Source organism: Peromyscus maniculatus, chromosome 13, assembly GCF_049852395.1.
Source record: "Peromyscus maniculatus bairdii isolate BWxNUB_F1_BW_parent chromosome 13, HU_Pman_BW_mat_3.1, whole genome shotgun sequence".
Lineage (NCBI taxonomy): Eukaryota > Metazoa > Chordata > Mammalia > Rodentia > Cricetidae > Peromyscus > Peromyscus maniculatus.
In genome coordinates this window covers 26,087,109-26,108,585 of record NC_134864.1, presented here as the reverse complement: position 1 = coordinate 26,108,585, position 21,477 = coordinate 26,087,109, and the positions used below count along the sequence as shown (strand labels likewise).

Below are 21,477 nucleotides of genomic sequence, written 5' to 3'. Positions count from 1 at the left end.
GTGAAACCCTGTCTTAAACAGTGACCCCCCCTTCCCCCCAAGAAAGCTACAGTTTGGTCAGGATTGGTGAGATAAAGAGACCTTCCAGCAGGGCCCACTCATAAAGATGCCGTGGGAAGCCCGTCATGGAAAGTACGGAGGATTAGTCTCTAGAAAAAAGGAAGTGATGCCTGTTACATACTTCCTTTTTATAAGAAAGTAAACCCATTGTTTTTGAATTTGTTATTGTAGCAGCATCATTATCAAGTGTGTGTGTGTGTGTGTGTGTGTGTGTGTGTGTGTGTGTGTATGCTGTGTGTGTGTGTGTATGCTGTGTGTGTGCATGTGTGCATATGTGTGTGCATGTGTGTGTATGTGTGTGTTTGGTGTGTGTGCATGTGTGTGTATGCTGTGTGTATGTGTGTATGCTGTGTGTATACATGTGTGTGTATGTGTGTTTGGTGTGTGTGTGTGTGCATGTGTGTATGTATGCTGTGTGTATGTGTGTATGGTGTGTGCGCATGTGTGTGTATGGTATGTGCATGTGTGTATGGTGTGTATGTATTGTGTGTGTGCATGTGTGTGTATGTGTGTATGGTGTGTGTGCATGTGTGTGCGCGTGCTCGTACACGCAGGCGCTGGTGCACGAGCGCACTTGTATGTCCCAGCATGTGTGTGGAGGTCAGAGGACAACCTTCTGGAGTTTGTGTTCTCCTTCCACCACGTGTGTCCCTCCCAGAGGTCCAACTCGGGCCATCCAGCCAGGCAGCTGCCATCTTTACTTGCTGGGTCTTCTTGCCCTCCTCCCGCATCGCAGCTGCATTCAGGTTTGAGCACTGACAGGAGGAGGAGTAACTAGGCGCTTACAAGAGTCAGCTGGAGAGGTATCTCCTGAGCGAGTATCTTTGTCCTTGTGACTGACAAGTCACATTAGCTCAGACACAGCAGATTGACCGCCGGAGGAACTCTCTTAGCTCATGTATTTTAAAGTAATAAAGGAGAAAGCAAGAGGCAGAGAAAGAGATGTAGGCATTCAGACAGTGGCATTCGGAGTGTGTCCAGGGGTCCACCAAGGGTGATGGTTGATGTTTATCAAGGAGCGTGGGAGAAAAGCCCACTATTTTAATCACTTTATCCGCACTGTTGTTTTAGTATTATAAATGGATGAGAAGAACAAATGTTAAATTATTTGCCAAGAAAGGAGACTTCTAGATTCTCTGATACTCAGTTCATCCATCCATCCATTCTTTCTGTTTTATAGTTTGTTTCAACAGGCATTCACGGGTTGTCTTCCTTGAGAATGGCAAGAGATGAAGGCAGAAAGATGGCTCTCTTGTGACAGGGCATCTGTGTGGTCCAGAGGACTGTGAGTGACATTCTCTTTGGTACTGCAGTTGCTAGAGAGAAAGCACTTTCCATTCAGGCGGAAGTGGTATTCAGTGGAGTGGATGACCTAATGTGTGATGTGTATGTGCCTATCAGTGTGTAGAGGGAGAGGGTGGAGGACGGGAAGACGGGCCAGTAGTTCAGGTTAGATACGTTAAGGGATTAGTGGGAGGCCATGGGGGACTCGAGGATCTGTTTAGCAAGATTTTTAATTAAATACAGCATGGGGTTGACAGAATAGACAAATTATCAAAGAGACTTCAACTAACTATCCAAAAACAATGAAACAAGCTAATAGAACACTGCCTCCTTAGGGAGGATGTCTTCAATTCCTCATGGATGTCCTTCATTTTGAAAAAAAAAAATCAGACTTGAACAAAACTTTCATCCTTTTAGAGCCTTTGAAGAATTTATCCACTGCCCCGCCCCCCAGCCCCCCCCCCCCAAAAAAAAAAATTCCAAATCACTGGAGTCACAGGATTGGCAACTGTGTTCTTAACTAATCATAAACACGCACAGAAATCCTAGTGGTTTACCCAAAGTCCCTGTGTCCCAGCTTCATATTCCGCAGAAACAGACGCAACTCTTGCCCTGTGAGTCATGCCGTTTCTGAGTTTAGCTTGGCTTGCGGTTGAGTGACCCAGTTGGGTCTTGTGTCTAACAGAGTTTTCTGGTGCAGAAAAAGGCAGGCAGAGTCTAATGCAATCACGATCTTTCCTGAGCATTCTGGTGTTGCCATGAAGGCAAAGGAGACTGTTAGAGGTTATCCCAGACCCGGCCATGTGCAGTAAAGCTTATTGCTAGCTGTGCCATGGAATGCACCCTCATTTGTTCTAGTAAAATGGCGGAAGGGATTCATTTAGAGATGTTCTGCATTCCTGGAGTGATGCCACCCCAGCAGAGAATTTTCCAGTTTCCAGAACATGATTGGACTTTATTCAGCCTGTGTCCAATCACATGAGCTTTTTACCACATCACTACCTATTTTGAGAAACTTATTTAACATCTGGTGTATCTTTATATTTATAGATGCCATAACCATATTCTGTACCCAGAGAGACCTCTCCCAGTATTAAGAGTGCTTCTTTAGTGCCTAGGATTAACTTTAAACAAATGGAAGACAAGTTCAGTGTAAAAATAGTGTGTAGCTAAAATAAGGATTGGCTGGAGGCTGCTGTTAAATGCTTCCTCCTATAATCAGGGGGTTTCTGCACAGTGTGACCTTAAGGAACAATTTCTGTGACAGGGCACTACTCTCTGGTGTGTGTAAAAAAGCTGGTAGGGCACAGGCCTGGAGGGCCTGGGTGTACAAAGTAATCCCTGTAGAGATGGTCCACTTCTGCTCTGAAGTAGAAAATGTTAATAAACATGTAACAAGGTCAGGGTCCAGGAGCGTCCTGATTTCTAGTCGTTTCTCAGGGAAACAGGAGAATGGAAGTGTTTTGGATCTCACACATATGTAATGCAGTCTCCCAATGGTTGCCTAGTGAAAAGGACGAGGGAAAGCTGTGCATGGTTGGACTGTCTCATCCGTGGCCCAGGGCCTGTTAGGTGTTTGCTTAGTGTTTCCGATGTTTTTCTTGGGTGCCCAGGCCAGTATGTGTCTGCGTGGGATCACCTGTCCCCGTCTTATGTGTAGTTGTGTGTGTATGCACACATGAGCGCTTGCACAAATGAAGCATTTCTGAGATCCAAGATAAATTTGAGCACATATCTGCCCTACAACATGGAACAAAAGCATTGAGCCAAAAAATGAATTAGGACAGCCAAGTGGTGTGGCCCATTGGCTTGCTGTCTGTGTAGTAGGTCATAGAGCACTAAGCTATGGGTCGAGGAATGGTTAATGTCATGAGTAGTAAGGAAAGAAGCATATTTAAACAGAAAAGTCAGAAATCTACAAGCTAGATACCACTCTTTTCTATAAGCATTCCATAGGAATACTGTTCGACAAGTTCCTGAGCTTCAGACGTATGTCCTCTTACTCACGTTTCATGTTCTTCTTCTCTCCCAGGCCTTTCTATCTATCAGTTTACAGGACACATGTGCCAGAAGAATCCTTAGAAAACATATAGCCTCCCTTTCCATGCGAGGGGACTTAAGCTATAAGCAACCCAAGCCTCTAAGGATGGGGACATTTCCTATGTTAGTTATTTTTCTGTTAGCCAGACACTGAACTGAGAGGATCACCGCATAAATCCACAAGGCGTGCTTTGGCTCCCAGTGTGGGAGGTTTCAGCCTGTGATCAGTTGGCACCCATGGCTGGGCCTGGCTGAGTCAGCACAGCTTGGCTGGGTGTGCAGGGCAGAACAAAGCTGCTATCAGGGCCAGGATGTAGAGAAAGGCTATTGTCCTGTAGTCTGCCTTGAGGGCAAGTTCCCAAGAACCTAAATACCCTGCTAGATTGCATCTCCAAGGTTTTGTCACCTCCCAGCAGATCTGGGTTAAAGGTAACGCTTGGGCCTTTTGGAGACAGTTCAGATACAAGATACAGCATTTTTTTTTTTTTTTTAAATGGAAAGAACTTCTCATCATGCTTCCTCATACGGGTCTCATTCCTTCCCATGTGCCATGTGGCATCTGAGTGTATTACTCCATCTATACTATATTTTATAGTGTCTATATTATTGAGTGTCTGATGGCTCTTTTGTAACCCAAGGGTTCTCGTGTGGATGTTTAGACTTAGGTCCTCACCTCTCAGGTGTTGGGAATGTTGGCACACTTACAAAAGTGTCATCAGCCTCCTTTCTGATCAGGGGCATTTTGATGGAAAGGAGTATTTGAAGTGAAACGTTCAGATGTAGCTATGCATGTTGCTGCAGGGTTGGGACCAGGGTCCTATCTTAGAAAACTCAGGGCTGCAGATGTAGATTAGTGGTACAAGACTTGCTTGGTCCAGTCCCCAGCACTGCACATTTATTTTAAAAAGTAAACATGGAAACACAATTATTTCTCACTGACTGAGGATCCTCAGATAGGAGTGAACGTGTGAACGACTTCAAGGACCTCCCTCCAGGGAGGGGCTTCACGGTGTGGCTCCTCCAGGGAGGACTCCGGAAAGAAGAGGAAGGAGGAGCTTCACAGTGTGGCTCCTGATGAACACCGCTCAGTTCTCGCCTCTGGGTTCCTTCGTTGTATCTCCTGGGTGTTTTCTTTTGACAAAGGCAGGGTGTACACACCATGCCTTTCAAGGTTCCCTCCCTCCTCCCCTCCCTCTGTTCTTGGTCTGTGTATGAGGCGATGATTGCTGGTACTTTCCGAGTGCTTCAGGCAGGCAGGCAGGCACAGCTGCACATGCCTCAGGCTTGCGGCTACATGCAGCTAAAGGTAGCTATGAATTCATGCAACACAAAGTTGTAAACATACTTAAAACATGGCAAGGCTGTTTTTTTTTTTGTTTTTTTTTGCTTTGTAACTTGATTTGGTGATTCTTGCAGATGACATTGTGTGGCAGTGTCTAAAGGTTGTGTGTGTGTACATGTATTACAGCCCCACAGATTTTGTTCTCCAAGGTAGATTGCATCTTACTTTATAGGATGAGCAGCTGAGGCACACGGGGCAATTTATTCGACTAAAGCATGGTGTTCTCTTTCTAAAACTCATAATGCTAACCATTAGTTAAAAAAAAGAAAAACTTGTGCTACAGTGCACGCACCGTGACAGAACTTGTGCCCTTAGCCATTGTGATGGGTCACCTCTCTATCTACTCTCCTTGGTCTTCACCTGCTTAAGTCCCCTTGTCCCCAGAGTTTAGGCCACAGGTTATGTTGTCCAGAGCCGTCCAGTGCCTTCTGCGGCTGTCTCCCAGAATGGCACGGTTGATCTTTATGTTGCTAGTGAACCCTGCTTACTGGAGCCCCAAGTCTGCAATCCCCATTGACATGTGTGATATCACCTCTTTGTAGATGGGCCTATCCCTGAGCTGGACTGCAGCCCCCTGAGAAGCAGGAGTTGGGGTTTCTCCTCCAGATCTCTGTACCTAGCAACAGGCCCATTGTCTCTGGAACCAGGGGAAGGAGGTTGTGTATGACTTTTCTTTTCCAACACTGGGAAGCAATATAATTGGCTCTGGTTAAAAGTTATCTTATGAAACATTTAAAAATTAATTTTACACTGAGAAACAGAGTATGAGACACGAAAGAAATATATTCACATGCTAATCTGGGATCCGGCTCCTCGCAGCCAGCTGATTATATTTTTACTTTGTCAGATTTTTTATCTCTTGGAAAGAAAAAAAAAAAATCCCTAGGAAGTGAACGAGAAAAGGGGAAAAGGCTTTTGTCTCTGAGCGTGAATGTGGAGTCTGGGTGACCTCACGGTGAGATGGTTCTGTCTTGAGATCATTTGTCTCCTGATGAAGTGCAGCATCTAATTGAAGGCTCGGAGATTTGAGGCGATTCAGAGAAAATCAGATCGTATAATTTTAAAGACTGGAAAATTACAGCTACAGAAATATGCCCCCCAAATTGAAATTGTTAAGGCCAGAACACAGAAAAACACAAGAGCCTAAACCAACCGAGTCCGGGAGAAACTTTGCTCAGTTCTTGGACAGGCACAAACCGGTTCTGTGGAGGTGTTTTAGCCACTCAGGGAACTCCAGTTCCCACCCCCTACAGCTCTTGTGGCCCACCCCTGGCAATATCTTAAATCTCAAAATACAATAGCACCAACTCTTTGTAATTTTGCAAATCACAACATTTGCCCTATAATTTTCTTTTCTGACGTTAGTTTGATTTTCTGTCCTTGAAGTTTCCTAAGGTTATGAACATAATGGCAATTGCTAAGACAAGAAGCCAATTTTCTTATTACAAGAAACAGCAAACCTCTTCCAGTTTTGAAGTCTTGCCTACAAAGTTAGAAAAAAAAAATTCCAGGCATCTGGAAAATCCAACTTCAGAAACGAGTGTTTAATAAAGAGAGCTACATTTGAAGAACAGACCTATTTGATTATATTTAAGTATTAAACAGATTAATTTTCAGGGTGGCCATTCTTTATTATATGCCTTTCATTGACATGAGATTATATTAAGAATTTAATTTTAGCTTGCTCTACAAATTGGCCAATGCCCATTCACCCTTGGTAGACTAATAACATTTCTACTCAGCCATGGTTTGTATTAAAGCTCATTACTACTTAGAGAAGGACCTTGAGGATAGCCAGATGGGAGTCTCTCCTTCGAGTTCCAGGATCACAGTTGATGTGATTACTTCAGCAGGATGTAAGGCTGTTGTGAAATCCTGGGTCAGAGCCACATCCAAGAAGCTCAGGGAGAGACAGCTCCTCCCTGCAGATTCCATCAGGGGCATCTCAGAATCAACAAAGGACATTAACTTCACCCGTTGTTTACCAGCTTTTTCTTGGTCCTGTTTGCTTCACGCTTGGTCCTTAATAGCTGTGCTGTCTACACTGGAAGTCACTTGTGTCCTTAGGAAAGTCAAGACTCATGCAATGTTACAAAGATCCCAGAATCAGCAAAAGCATCGATTGCTAAACCCACAGCTGCCTCCATATAAGGAGGATTATGGAAAGGGATTCTAGAAATAGAATAGGTTCTAGAAATTTCTCAAGATCAGTTCTTAGACTAGAATTACAATGTGGTGACATGACAGGATTTTCCTCCTCTCAGCTAGAGTGCAGACACAGAACAATGAAGTCCCTTGTTCCTCTTAGCTCTCCCCCGTAGTCACACTTCAGGAATGCAGAAGGTAAGCCTCTGAGAATTAGGCCAGTGTCATAGGACCAGGTGATTTAAAAAACAACTTTATTTGCTCATAATCATTCTATTTCTTTAGTTTGGGGCTTATTGACAATGCTTTTATGTTTGTTTGTTTTAAGACAGGGTCTCACCATGTAATTCTGGGGACTAGCCTGGAACTTACTATGTAGACCAGACTGGCCTCAACATCACAGAGATTGGCAGCCTTTGCCTCTTAAATGCCGAGATTAAAGGCATGTCCACCATGCCCAGCAACAATGAATGCTATTGATTATGTTTTTCTGTGTTATAAGCAATATTTGCAAAGGCTTCAGACAATGTGAAAAACAGACTTTCAAATCTCTCATAACAGATCAACACTTTTGTGTCTTACAGAAATGCCACTTAGTTAGTGCTCTGAGTGCAGATGGTGTCTGGGAAACAGGTCAGAGAAATCAGGGAACTTGTGATATCTAGATACCCAGATTGAAGTGGTAAAGAATCCTTGAACAAGACCATAACTCTTTCTGCCTGCTTTGTATGTAACATCACAGTCATAAAGTCTTAAATGAGACCATGAGTGACATGAGAGCTGTTGTTCTGGCCTAAAAATACATTCTGTGAAATCGGCCCTTTAAAATATGTATTAGATCTGGTGATTGTAGACTGTTTAGGTCTTCCTGCTTCAGCCGAAGCACAGCTAAAGCAAGAAGAGTGTTTTGTGAGGTCACAATGAGAGCAACTCTGTTTTCTTCCAGGTTTTGTGTTTGTGTTTATGATTCATGCTATAACCTCGCGATGACCGCACACAAAACAACGTTTAAGTTTGCTCTGTGGCAGGCCACGGTTATAGGAGTCAAGAAAATGACTCCTATAACTTCAGATAGTCTGAAGTTAGGTTTGAGACCACTTTTTAACAATTATTTTTGTTAACCAGACAGTGGTGGTGCACCCTTTTAATCCCAGTGCTTGGCAGACAGAGGTGGGCAGAACTCTGTGAGTTCGAGACCAGTCTGGTCTACAGAGTGAGTTCCAAGACAGCCAGAGCTATTGCACAGAGAAACCCTGTCTCAAGAAACTGAAAAAAAAATTTAAGTGGATATTTTGTGTGTGCCCTATTCCCCCACCCTATTTTTAAAGACATAGTCTTGCTATATAGTCAGTGCTGGCCTTAAACGCTCAGTCCTCCTGCCTCAACTTCCCAAATGCTAGGATTACTGGTATGTGCCACTATGCCCAGAAAGTGGGTACTTTTAACTTTTTATAAGGGAAAATATTTGGAGAAATGAGATTGGATTGGTTGGGACATCTTGTAAACTGCTATTTTAAATGTTTGAGTTCTGCAGTTATCTCTCAGTGGACACTGTGTGCTTCTGAACGCCCAGAATTTAGCCTCAAATCTTTCACCCTAAGCACTTAGTTGATGCAGTCTTAGTAGATAATGACTTAATAGAAATAGTCTGTGGCATAGAAGACAAAGAAGTTGCTGATGATGTGTGTCTAACTGTGAACCTGACCCTCCTTTTGTGACTAGGATTTGGCCAATTTCTGGTCTATATTAGTGGATTTGCCCTTAAGGGTTCCCTTGATGATTCATTCTGAAATACGTGGCACAGTAGATTTCCTGGTTGCAATGACTTTATCTTTGTTCTCCATATCTGTTTAATGCAGACATGACCATTTGTGTGAGGGAACAAGACAGCGGGTAACTGGGAAGAAATGACTTAAAAATGTCGTCACAGGGTAGAATGTATCAGTTATCCTTGGTCACATGACTCTGAAGCTGTAATTACGCCTCTTGATCTTTAGTGACATTCACGTCTTTCTATTAAGTGTGTGTTTTCAGGGCTTGTTACAGGTCCACTTATATCCAGGCGACTTTTACAGGGAGCCCTATAATGAAGTGTCATTATTGCAGTGATTTTAAACCTATCCTTGAGTAACTAAGGACCATTTAGTGTCACTAACTCATAGTATGAGAAGAGAAATTAATGATGAATACCATTCTTTAGCAGCTATCAAAAGCAGGATAAGGTTAAATGCTGAGATCCTGACTAGGAAAGGAAAGATTGTCCTAATGCATCTCACTAAGCTGGACAGAGAGGTAGGTTGTCCTTCTCACTGGAACCCACTGCCCCCTCACTGGAACCCACTGCCCCCTCACTGGAACCCACTGCCCCCTCACTGGAATCCAGTGCCCGCGTGAACAGCCTTCTGGGACTGGCTGTTAACCTTGTCCTCCAGCAGCTCTAACTGTCATGGGGATAGAACACTACGATGTGAGCTGCTCCAGGACACCTGTGACCTTCCCTGATACAGAGATGTGCAGCAGGGATTTCCTCCCTTTCTCCTGCAGGCCAGTTTCCCAAAAGACCTTCATCAGCCACGTTGGTGAATGAGGGCTAGTGGTTGGGAGCTTTATTTGCCAGCTGACTTCCCAAGTAGACGGTACATCTGAATGACTGTGTCATCTGAGGATGAGGAGTTCAGGGGTTTGAATAAAAGGGACAAAAGAAGGCAGTTTTTTGAAATTAGAAGAGGTATGGAAGAAGTTTAGGCCTTGAAGGTGGGTGCAGAATGGGCGAAGCATCAGAAGGCCAATATGATAGGAAACTGAACAGGGGCTCCCTTCCAAGAAGCCACAGTGGACCCTTCAAGGATGTGGATGTCATTAGGTTGGTGATTAGAGATGAGAAGATATTAGAGGAGAAGACAGTGATTTAGTAAAAGGACGACTGGGAGCCGAGGTGTTTGAAGGCAGGAAGAGCACGGTAATGAGAAGTAGGGAAGGATGCCATGTCATTCATGATGGTAGAGCAACTGGCTTGGAAACTGGCTGTCTTAGGTTTTTATTGCTGTGAAGAGACACCATGACCCGGGCAACTCTTATAAAGGGAACTTTTCACTGGGGCTCACTTACAGTTTCAGGGGTTCAGTCCATTGTCATCATGGCGGTGTGCAGGCAGATGTGGTGTTGAGAATCCTACATCTTGACTCAGGCAACAGGAAGTCGATTGACACTGGGCGCTATCCTGAGCATAGAAGACCTCAAAGCCTGCCCCTGCAGTGACACACTTTCTCCAACAAGGCCACACCTCCTGATAGTGCCACTTCTTATGAGATTATGGGGCTAATTACGTTCAAACTGCCACACTGGTTTTAACACGAAAGATTGAAAACTAAAGTCAAAACACTTAATAAAACCAGCTGCAGCTGCTGTCAGCTTGTACAGGTCGTGATTCTAAGAAGATGGAGGAAAAGTATTTTAAGGGCCAGTGAGATGATGCAGCAGGTAAAGGCATTCATTGCCAAGGTTGATGACCTGAGTTTCATCCCTGGGACCCACGTTGTGGAAGGAGAGAGCCATCTTCTCCAAGCTGTCCTCTGACCCCTCCATGTGCACCACATCATATGTGACCCCCCCATAAGTGAATAATTGTCAGAAGTATAAATATTTTAAAAATAGTTTAAAATTCACATGGTCTATACCAAATTTGGTGAAGTGTGGAGAATGAGTGATTAGTGCAAGACTTACGAGTCAGTAGGACTGAGACGGCAGTTGTGGAAGTAGATTCTGTAGATGAAGCGTGTCGTTGTGTTCTCAGAGGAAGAGGAGAGGCTTTGGTGTCAAGTTTTCCTTCCAGGAGCACTGGAATTATTTAGTGCTCCTGATGAATTCTATAGGTAGGAAAAATGAAGTAAAAAGCTCTTCATGGGTACAAAAATGGAAGATGGGACCATATGAGTGTGAATACACATATACATACATACACACACATGCCACAGTGATGTATACTTACACATACACATGTGTGTACACACACATACATGTACACATGCACAAACACCCACACATGCACATGCATATAAACATGAGTAAACACACACATACACACGCATGTAACCACAAACCACCAACACGTGTACACACATACATATGTACATATACACACATACAACAATCATGTGTATACACATGTGCACATGCACACATCTACATAGACACATACACACACACACACACATGCACACATACACATATGAATTGTCGGACAGTGAACAGCCATCAGTTCTTGGCTTCGATACTGTCGTCTTACATGGTTTGACTTGTACAATTAGTGGTGTTTGTGCATAAATAACTATGTGTTATTCTTGGGGTGACATAAATGTGTTAGGCTCACTGGAGACACCAGGGCACCACTGAGGTCCACCTTGGTGAACCAGTGAGTCTTAGTGGGGTAACTTACAGGAGTAGAAATGACTCAGGGGCAGCTGTGTCATCAGGGCCCTCCCTAACGTGGATGGCAGCTCATGTGACCCAGAAATGCCAAGTTCACTCCACAGCCCGCAGGAAGCTCCACATGTTGAAGCATGTTCCTTCCCAGGCAGCTCAGCTTTACTGCCCCTACGGTGCCTAGCAGCAGTTCTTACTGCTCATGGACACGTGGGGATGGAGAGGCTCAGTGAGTCTGGTCAGTTTCAGGAACTTCCTGAAGCTGTTGAATTGCTTAGTTCCTGATTTTGATGAGCTTTTCTGCCGGATGGAATATCTCTCAGTAGAATACCCTACTTTTTAATCTGCCTTTAACATCCCCCGTCTTAATAAGCTTCCCTCCAACAGGGAAGAATTTATCTGGGAAGAAACCACTATACAACAGTTGTTCAAAATGGGACAGTATTTAGAGGAGGAGCCAATAACAACTGTGCTTGGAGTTCTGACCAAATGGAGATATGTGGTTATGGAGTTTGAGTCCCTATATTGTGAAATATACTTCACCTTCTTGAAAATCAGCGTCATTCTTGAACGGCACTTAAATATTTTCCTTCTTTACCCAGAAACATCCAAACACCAATCAGTCTTTAGCTCAATCACTCAGTCATATGTAGAATCACAAAAGAATTGGGGCATTGGGGTGGTAAGTCCCTGTTCATGTCACTTTCAGCCTCACCCAGACCGTTCGATTTGAAAGAGAGATTAACTTCCACCATCAGGAGGGTCTGCGGGAGCTCTTCACTCCATCAGTGGCTCTGTTTCCTCACGGGAAATAAGTGTTCATCTCAGACTCGCTGAGGGTTAGAAAGAGCAGTAGGAAGACCTCGGAACAAGATCTGTGTGAGAATTAGTTATCCTCTTGACAGTCTTCAGGAAGCACCATGCCTCTTGTGCAGCCTTTAATCATTATTTCCTGTCCTCCTTCCTGTCTTCCTTCCTGCCCCACCTGCTGCCGCACCTTAAGGTGTTGAAGTGAGAGCAGGTCTCCCCAAGACTGCCCAGGAAACACCCTCCAGCTCTTTGCAGAGGATGCGACCTGTTTAATAGTGTTCACGGTTGAGAAACAGGATTGCTCTAAAAGTGTAGAAACCAAGTACTGGGTTAAGTCATTTTTCCTCTAACGTGGTAATGTTTAGGAGAAGAAAGCCCTGCTCATCTTCCTCTGAGATGTAGAGGGATGGGGAGGTAGAGTCTAAAGACAGGAGGGGAAATGAAAGAAAACCAGCAGAAGCAAAAATGTGTCCGGAAAGTGTGTCCGAGGCAGAGATAAATGATGACAGTCATGGCCAGCATTATATGTTGGAACATGATTGAATGGCACATTTTGGAAATATTGGGATGATTTTTGCAAAGCTTGGGTGTTGCAGTTATCTTGAGATTGCTAGTGTATAGGGAAATAAAATCCCCACAGATTTGGTCAAAAGAGCACTCAGATGATATTCCGGTGTTTGTCTTCCTATCCCACTGAGTTAGAGGCAAGGATATGGTGTGCAGAATTCTCCAGAGTGCTGTGACCTCTCTTGTCCCTCTGTCCATCTCACTATCATTCCCAGATCAGTGGGACCCGAAACCTCAGAGGCACAGAGATTATCTAGTTTTCCTCACCATTGGTCAGTTCGTTAATGACAGATGTCCTGGGTGAGTAGCAGTGACTGAGCAGGGCTTTCTGAACCACATAAGCAGGATGAGGCTGGAGAATTTCATAGACTGCCTAGAAGACAGCAAAGGATTCCTGTCAAACCCAGAGACCCTGGGGGGCACTTCTCATGGGACTAGCCCTCAGAGGTTCTGTGCCCGAGCAATCTATTTGGCTGGAATACCATTTTATAAATGCCCCTGAGTCATATCTTACACGTCTTTTGGGGAAAGTTTGTGAAGACAAATGATCACCGAGGAATTACAAGTCTGCTAGAAATTTTAGAGATTCCAGGTAAAAACTTCCTACTGCAAATTCGGCACAAGTGAGAGAGAAAAGAGGCCTCAGTCCACCTGGCAGCTCGGATAGCTCTCCTCCCTGGATTGGGACCTTGCCTCTGCTTCCAGTCCGTTTCCCTCCTGCCTAGGTGGTCCAGTTAAAGACAGACCCACAGACAGATGTAGCTAGACAACCCGACAGTGAGTTTTTACTGCGCTGGCAACCTTTCCTCTAGTGTGTTCGCTCACTGTTTTAGAGACGTGAGAGCCGCGGTTAGCCATCAGAGACTCTAAGGCTAAGTAGGAGGTAGAGGTTTATTCTGTGTCTGGTAGGGACAGTATTGATTTAAAATAATGTGGGTTTCTGTTGCTCTGTTAAGTGGGTTTTTATTTATTGAAACTTTTGTTATATTTGTGTCAAGTACAACACAGCAAGAAGTATGTTTTAGTAAAATAATTGATTTTAAACAGCTACATTTGATACTGAGCATGTATGGAGCAGACTTCCATTTTACAAGTCGACTGTCTTCTTGTCCCTTTACTTCATCAATGATACCTTAACAATCATTTGAATGGAGATGTAGTTAATATATTGGCAGGATTTAGTTCTTCTCAAATGCTCCCCCCACCCCCCGCCCCGTGTGTGTGTGTGTGTGTGTGTGTGTGTGTGTGTGTGTGTGTATACGTATACATGTGTATACCTGTGCACACAGAGAGCATAGGAGGACACGAGGTATCCTACTCTGACTTTTTGTCATATTTAAGGTTTCTCACTGCAGCTGGAGCTAACCTGTTAGCCAGCAGTTTCTAGTGATTCTCCTGTCTTTGTGCCCCACGGTGTTGCGGTGTCACAGGTGTGTGTGGCTTGGATCCCCACAGTGCTGGGGCACAGGTGTATGTGGCTTGGATCCCCACATGCGGGGTCACAGGTGTATGTGGCTTGGATCCTCACAGTGCTGGGGCACAGGTGTATGTGGCTTGGATCCCCACATGCAGGGTCACAGGTGTATGTGGCTTGGATCCCCACATGCGGGGTCACAGGTGTATGTGGCTTGGATCCCCACATGCGGGGTCACAGGTGTATGTGGCTTGGATCCCCACATGCTGGGGCACAGGTGTATGTGGGTTGAGTCCCCACACTTTCACAACCAGCACTCCTGTTGAGGACGTCTCCTCAGCCCCCCAAACTCTCCCAGATGGTTTTTTTGTGGTCAGAAACTTGATGAAGGACTTGTTAGGCAGAGTTGGAATAAACTGAGCTTTTTTGAACAGAGAGTCTTATATATAAGTCAGGAAATTCTGTTTTCCATATACAACATCCAATTACTGGTCAAGAATAGATTCAGTGGAGACAGTACATTTTTCATTTTGCATCTTTTCTATACTGCATCTAAAGTTGGGGTGACATCATTGTTTCTGTTACTCACTAATTTACTTTTTTTTTTTTTTTCTTTTTTTTTTTTTTTTCGAGACAGGGTTTCTCTGCGTAGCTTTTGCGCCTTTCCTGGAACTCACTTGGTAGCCCAGGCTGGCCTCGAACTTACAGAGATCCGCCTGGCTCTGCCTCCCGAGTGCTGGGATTAAAGGCGTGCGCCACCACCGCCCGGCACTAATTTACTTTTTAAATTGTACAAATTTCACCATGCTGTACAAAGCATAGTTTCTTGATTTTTAAAAAAAATAACCTTTATTTTTATGTGCATCGATATTTTGTCTGTCTGTATGCCTGTGCACTGCATGCATGCAGTACCCACAGAGGCCAGAAGAGAGCATCAGATCCCAAGGGACTGGTGTTCTAGATGGCTGTGAGCCACTGCGTGAGTGCCGGGAATGGAACCTCAGTCCTCTGGAAGAGCAGCCAGGGCTCTTAACTACTGAGCCATCCCTTCGTCCCGGTTAGGTGATTTAAAAAGCAACCAGACAAAAACATAATGTTGGCACTTGAGTCCGGTACCGTGAAATTTTAAGGGTTTCAAATAAGCAAGGAATGTTCATAGCGTAGCAGTTTTCAGCGAATAAAGCAAACTGTATAATAAAAACTCAGCAGAGCAGGTCATGAATATAGGAATTACATTGGCAAACCCAGCGGGTGAAAGGAAGCCGAAATCTGAACACTTTTGTGCACGGTTTTCTCTCGAAAGAAGCAAAGTTAGAGAAGAAAGGACACAAGAGTCTGCTCCCCGGTTGCAGAGGTCTGCTAATACAACCCCATTTCACGGTTCACCCCAGCTTGTCTGTGTCAACTCCCCCCTGTGCTTAAAGGCGGTGTCTGCAGGCAAGACTGTGGTCACAGGTGGGTCATTCTTCTCTGAAAAGGCAATTTGTCAAGATTGGAATCAGAGCTTTGTTTGGTGGGAGAAGGTCATGCTAATTGTTGGCAATTTTCTTGGTCAAGGGGCATCAAGATGTAATCAAGAATTTTAGAGGCTTCAAAGGAATTCCTGATCCAAATGCTCAAAGGAGGAGTGTCCCCAAAGACTCCGAGGTGGAATTGTGCCCTAACTATGCTCACCTAGGTAAACCTACACTAAACTAACATAGTACAAGGACGACCTGCTTGACAGAATGGATGTGAATAGATGTTTTCTCCTTTAGAAACTCTGGGAAACTCGAAAGTTCCTTGGTGGACAGTTTGCAAATACATTTGTTTCCATTGTCCAAACTTTAAAACTTGAGATGTCTTGCTGTGATTGAAAACAACAGTCAAATAGTTCCTAAGATGAGAGATTTCTTCAAGCCCTCACTGTCCTCTCCAGCCCGAGAAGGAATCATTAGGCACAGGTAAAGAAGAAACTCAGAATGTGAAATTGCTTCTACACTGAATTAAAAGGAAAAAAAAAAAAACCAGCCCCAACCAGTAAAATACTGGAGGGTAGCTGCATGATGTCTGTAACTTCTTGTCTATTTTTTGTTTTGGTTTTTTTCTTAGAAAAAAGTTTTTCCACTGACTTTTTAATTTAATTTTTTTACAACCTATTAAAACCACTTTCTAAAATCATTTTCTATAGAAATCCTTCAACATGGAAAGGGTCGCTTCCTGGAAAAAGGGATTACTTTGATAAAGCAATAGTTAGTGATTTAGAATTCATTATTAGCAGCAGCTTTCTTATCTCAGGGCAGCTATTGTGACTGAACGGATTTCCAGTCTCCCCCCCCCCACCGTTGCTGCTGCATTCGCCTCTAATCTTTAATTCATTTAATATTATGGGATTTGTTTTAGTGGCTCTGGTAGGTGACCCAATCTCACAAGAGCACAGCACGGAAACGGGCCCCAGCCTTCCCCCAGATTCATTTCACATTACCGACTTCTGTGGGGTGTAATGCAGAATACGAGTGCTTAGGGACTTTATGTCACGCTCGGGGTCCTTAGAGGATAGGACAGTGACACCATGGGATTATAGCAAGCCTCACCTCCAGTAGCCTTTGTATTTTCCAAGTTAGGATTCGGACTCTGAGGTGCCCTGCTGGTAGACACATGGAAAAAGTACAGTTCCATTCATGCGCTGTACAGAAGTAGACCAAGCTAGCCCGTGATATCACAGGTCAGGAGTGTGGTGTCTTGGAGAGAGGAGTCGGGTGGGGGCAAGGGGACAAGGTAGCTTAGCATGTGCAGAGGACACGGGAGAAGGTTAGTCTTGATTTCAGCGTTGTTTCATGGGTGCTCTCTGCTTGTCACCCAGCCCTCTCTATATATATCATCTGTTCACTTCTGTGATGCCTGTTGTATGAAAGTGATGTGTTCAAGGCATGTACACTAGTCAGTAACGTAGGCTGAGGGCCTTGGGTCCTCACTCAGCTGTGAGTGGGAGGCATTACTTCGGTGCACACGCCTACCACTGGCGCCGGGCTCTGGCTGTGGTGGCGAGAGGAGATGGTGCTCCTGAAAACCAGAGTTGTCACCGCCCTTAACCATGGCCTAAAACTGGCTCTGCCCTGGCTCAGCCACCGACCTGCCAGCCTTGCCATCATCGGTTCATCCGTGTGGGCGAGGCTCCAGGAGAGCTAGGCTGGGCCAGTTGTCATTGGTTAAGTTGGGAAGTGAAGCCAATGGATCATGGAATCTTGCAATCTAATGACCCCAGATATTTACCAGCAGTCTCCTCCTTTTTCAGTTTCCTACCAAGACAGTTATGACCTTTAACTTGGGGTCTGCAAGTAGAAAATCTTGTTTCTTCTTTCAGCTTTTCTGTTTGCGAGCTGTGGGGCTTTGGCTAAGCTGTGTTATCTCATAAGGCTCGCCTTCCCCCGCTGAAGCAAGCTGCACACTAGTATCTGTGTGCACATGCTTTTGTGTGTGTGCACGTCTGCATGTTCTCCTGACAGGAAGCATTTCACAGGCGTAGCGGCTCTTAGGTTGCGCTGGTATCCTGGTGCTTCCATGGTTCATCAAATGCATGGCGTCCAGTTTGATTTGACCTCCTTCCCTCCCCTGATCTAACATCTTCCAGTAGCATAGGAGCCACTCTCGAACCCCACCCTGTCCCCAGACCCATCATCATCATGTCCACTGACTAGCTTTCCAAGGCGTAGGGCTGCCTTGCATCACCATGAAACAGCGCAAGCTGCCCATCAGCTCTGTCTGCTCATCTTACTTCATGTGCGTCCCAGATGCTCGCCTTGCTCGACCAATTCCTTGTCATGCACACAGGGACTTTTCTAAAATATAAGTCCAATCATGCCACACATTCATTCTGCTTGAAATTCTACCGTGGTTTTTGTTTCCCTTAGGGTAGCTCCAACTGCTTAATATTTCATCCCATCTTTAAAATTTTTCAGGGTCTGTTTGCTTTCACTTCCCTCTCTGGCTTCAACTTGTGCTATGTATGCATTGGAAAGGAGTCTAATGATGTTCAGTTTCAACGTGCTGTGCCACATCATCTTTCAGCTGCACACGTATTTCTTTGTCAGACATAGTCCTTGTCTCTGTGGCTTTCTGTGTGGTGGGGCACACAGGATCCCCACAGCATTCGTATATTGAGGCTGTGATCCCTGGTACCCTGTCAGGCTGGCTGTATTTAAAGACAGGGCCTTGAGAGAACCAGGGAAGTCTAGTCCAGTAGGTCGGTGTTCTCAAGAGACATGGGGATGTACTGATGTACAGAAGGAAGGCCATTGGAGACACGAGAAGATGGCTCCTTGTCAACCAAGGAAAGAGGCCTGAGTGAGACCAACTCTGTGCCTTCATCTTCGAATTCCACCATTCCTAAACTTCAAAAGAAGTTGTAGCTTAAGCTGCGCAGTCTGTGATTTTTCGGGTCATGTGAAATGGGTTTCTAAGCTTTAGCCCCTTTGAGCCATTGGCACTGACACACCACGGTGAACTCACTTTTGTTATTCAGAGCTGAACTTAGAAGTCATCTTTTCCTGGAACCCTCCCTGAGTTAAGCCAAGTGCCTTTCTGAGTGTCAGAGATAATGCCAAGGCCTACTCTCAACAATTATGCCATCCTATGTAATTCACACATTTTTATAGTGGAGACAGTCCTTCCCTTCTGAAGCTACTGATTCTAAAACTGAAGGGAAGAAGCATTCCCAATATATCATCACATACAGGTGACCGCCATCACTCTGTCCAGAATGTTCTTGTACCAGGGTTTGACTTTAGAGAAGCCAAGTGTATCCATCACCAGACTGTACTGAAGAGTTTTTCATTTTCTTCCCAGCTAGTCTCTAAGCCCCATGAGCTGAGTCTATGGGTGGATTTTACTTCCTCTCACCTGTCAGCCAGTTTCCAGCATATGTTGCCCACAACAAATGCTGCTGATGATTTTCCTCCAGTCTGAGGCAGGAGACCCAGGGCCCTACCAGTGGGGGACATGAGGGAGAAGTGCAGCCAGGACTCTCAGGTAAGCACAGCAGCTCTAATGCACACACTAGGGACACACACACACACACACACACACACACACACACACACACACACACACCATCTTCCATGTTTTAATATACTATGAAGTCAGAGTGGGAAAGTATTAAAGCGGAGAAATAATCATCAAGAAATCCACCAGATCCAGTAGAATCCCAGCAGTCGGATTGGCCCTCTCTTGGCTGTAATGTAGTACCTGTAGCTAGAGTTTTCCTGCCTTGCCCACAGTCAGGACAAATCTCTGTCACCAGCCAGTCCCACAGCCGCTCAGACCCAACCAAGTAAACACAGAGACTTATATTGCATACAAACTGTATGGCCGTGGCAGGCTTCTTGCTAACTGTCCTTATAGCTTAAATTAATCCATTTCCATAAATCTATACCTTGCCACATGGCTCGTGGCTTACCAGCATCTTCACATGCTGCCTGTCCTGGCGGTGGCTGGCAGTGACTCCTTCTGCCTTCCTGTTCTTTCTTTTCTCCTCTCTGTTAGTCCCGCCTATACTTCCTGCCTGGCCACTGGCCAATCAGTGTTTTATTTATTGACCAATCAGAGTAATTTGACATACAGACCACCCCACAGCAAGTACCACAACTTGAATGGTTCAGAGGTGGGGGGGCATGGCTGGTGCAATCTGGTTCAGCACCTTTTAAGTTAAGATGTCCATGGAAGGAGTCCTTATAGATGCTAAGGAATGAGATGGGATGATCTTGGCGAATAGTCCAATTCCTGAATGGTTTGATGTTTGGGAGAAAAACAACATGGGCAGCTTGGTTTCTAGGCATTCCTAGGTACTCCTTCTAATGAGAGGTTCCTGGATTTTGGTGCATTGGCCCATTTATATGTTCCAGGAACCCAGACCCCAAAAAAAGCTGGGCTGAGCTGTGATGTATGTCGTTACTGAGCCCTCCAATGGTGTTCCAAAATAAGCCCCTCCTTCCTTAAGTGTATATATTATATATATTATATTAATATATGATATATATAATATTTTATATATATATCAGAAATGAGAAAAGTTAACTAGTACAGCAATCTTTGGAAGAAAGAGCAATGCCGGAGTTATCACAACATTCATTCTCAAATTACATCACAAATCCATAGTAACAAAATCTGCACAGTCCCAGCACAAAACCGCCATGCTGACCACTAGAATAAAATAGAGCACCTAAGAATAAACTCGTACAGCTACAGCCTCCTAACTTTTGACAAACATGTCAAAAATGTGTATTGGAAAAAATCAAAAACTGTTTAATGGCTCTGGGTAAACTTTATTTATACACGCATAAGAATAAATCCAGATCTTACATAATAATCAATTTAAAACTTATCCAAGACCTTAGTATAAAACTTGAAACTCTAAAACTGCTAGAGAAATATATAAGCCGAAGTCTTCAAGATTTAGGCATAGGCAAGGACTTTCTGAACAGGACTCCAGTTTACAGGAACGAATCCCAAGAATGGACAAATGGGTAGCATGAAATTCAAAGGCTTTGGCGCAGCAAAGGAAGCACACGACAGCCTATAGAACGCAAGGAAATCTTTGTCACCTTCATGTCAGGCCAAGCATTAGTGTCCACACCTGCCAGGAATGGTAGTTCTTCAATATCCAGAACTAAAAGGGACTGCGAAACTCAAGCACCACTAAACAAATCATTCCTTCACTAAGAATGGTAAGGAGACAAGGAGACGGCTCACAGAAGAAGAAACACAAATTCCATCTCATCTCAACGAGAGTGGCTGTTTTTGAGAAAAGATGCCATGAAACGCTGACAAGAATGTTGGGAAGGAGGGACGCTTACACACTTCTGATAGGAATGTAAATCTGTGCAGCACTGTGAAAAATGTCTATCTGTAGGATATACAGAGAGTGAGCTACCGTATGACCCAGCAATATCACCCTTGCGTGTATACCCCAGGGGCTCTTACGTCAGCTCACCATAGAGACAGTTGCTCATCCGTGACTGTTGGTTCACTATTCACAGGAGTCAGGAGATAAAACCATCCTAGATGTCCATCAGTAGATGCAGAAAATGTGGCACACACAGTGGAATTTTATTCAGCTACAAAAGCAATTAAATCATGACATTCCCAGGAACACCATGTTAACTGAAACAAGGCAGAGGGAAAAACATATGCCACATGTCTTCTCTTGTGTAAAGAACCTAGATTCAAGTGAGGTGTGGCCTGCAGATGCGGCTCAGTTGGTGCAGTGCTTACCCGCCATGCACAAAGCTCTGGGTTCTATCCCCATAAACACACGAGCTGGGTGTATGGCACGTGCTTGTAATCCCATCCTCAATTGGTGGTTCAAAATCATGTCCAGTTGCCCAGTGAACTGAAGTTCCTTAGTTTAGGGATAGCT

General features: G+C 44.5%; 1 protein-coding gene across 2 annotated transcripts in view; it reads left to right on the top strand.

Annotated features, from left to right (window-relative positions):
* Arhgap28 (Rho GTPase activating protein 28) overlaps positions 1 to 21,477 on the top strand; it is a 171,444-nt gene that overhangs the window by 22,050 nt on the left and 127,917 nt on the right. The window contains exon 1 of one of the 2 annotated variants that reach the window (XM_076549826.1): positions 9,312 to 9,450. The exons of the other annotated variant lie outside the window; for it this stretch is intronic. The gene's annotated coding sequence lies outside the window, so the exon portion shown is untranslated. Of the gene's footprint in view, positions 1 to 9,311; positions 9,451 to 21,477 lie in introns of those variants that run through there. 2 annotated transcript variants of the gene reach the window in all.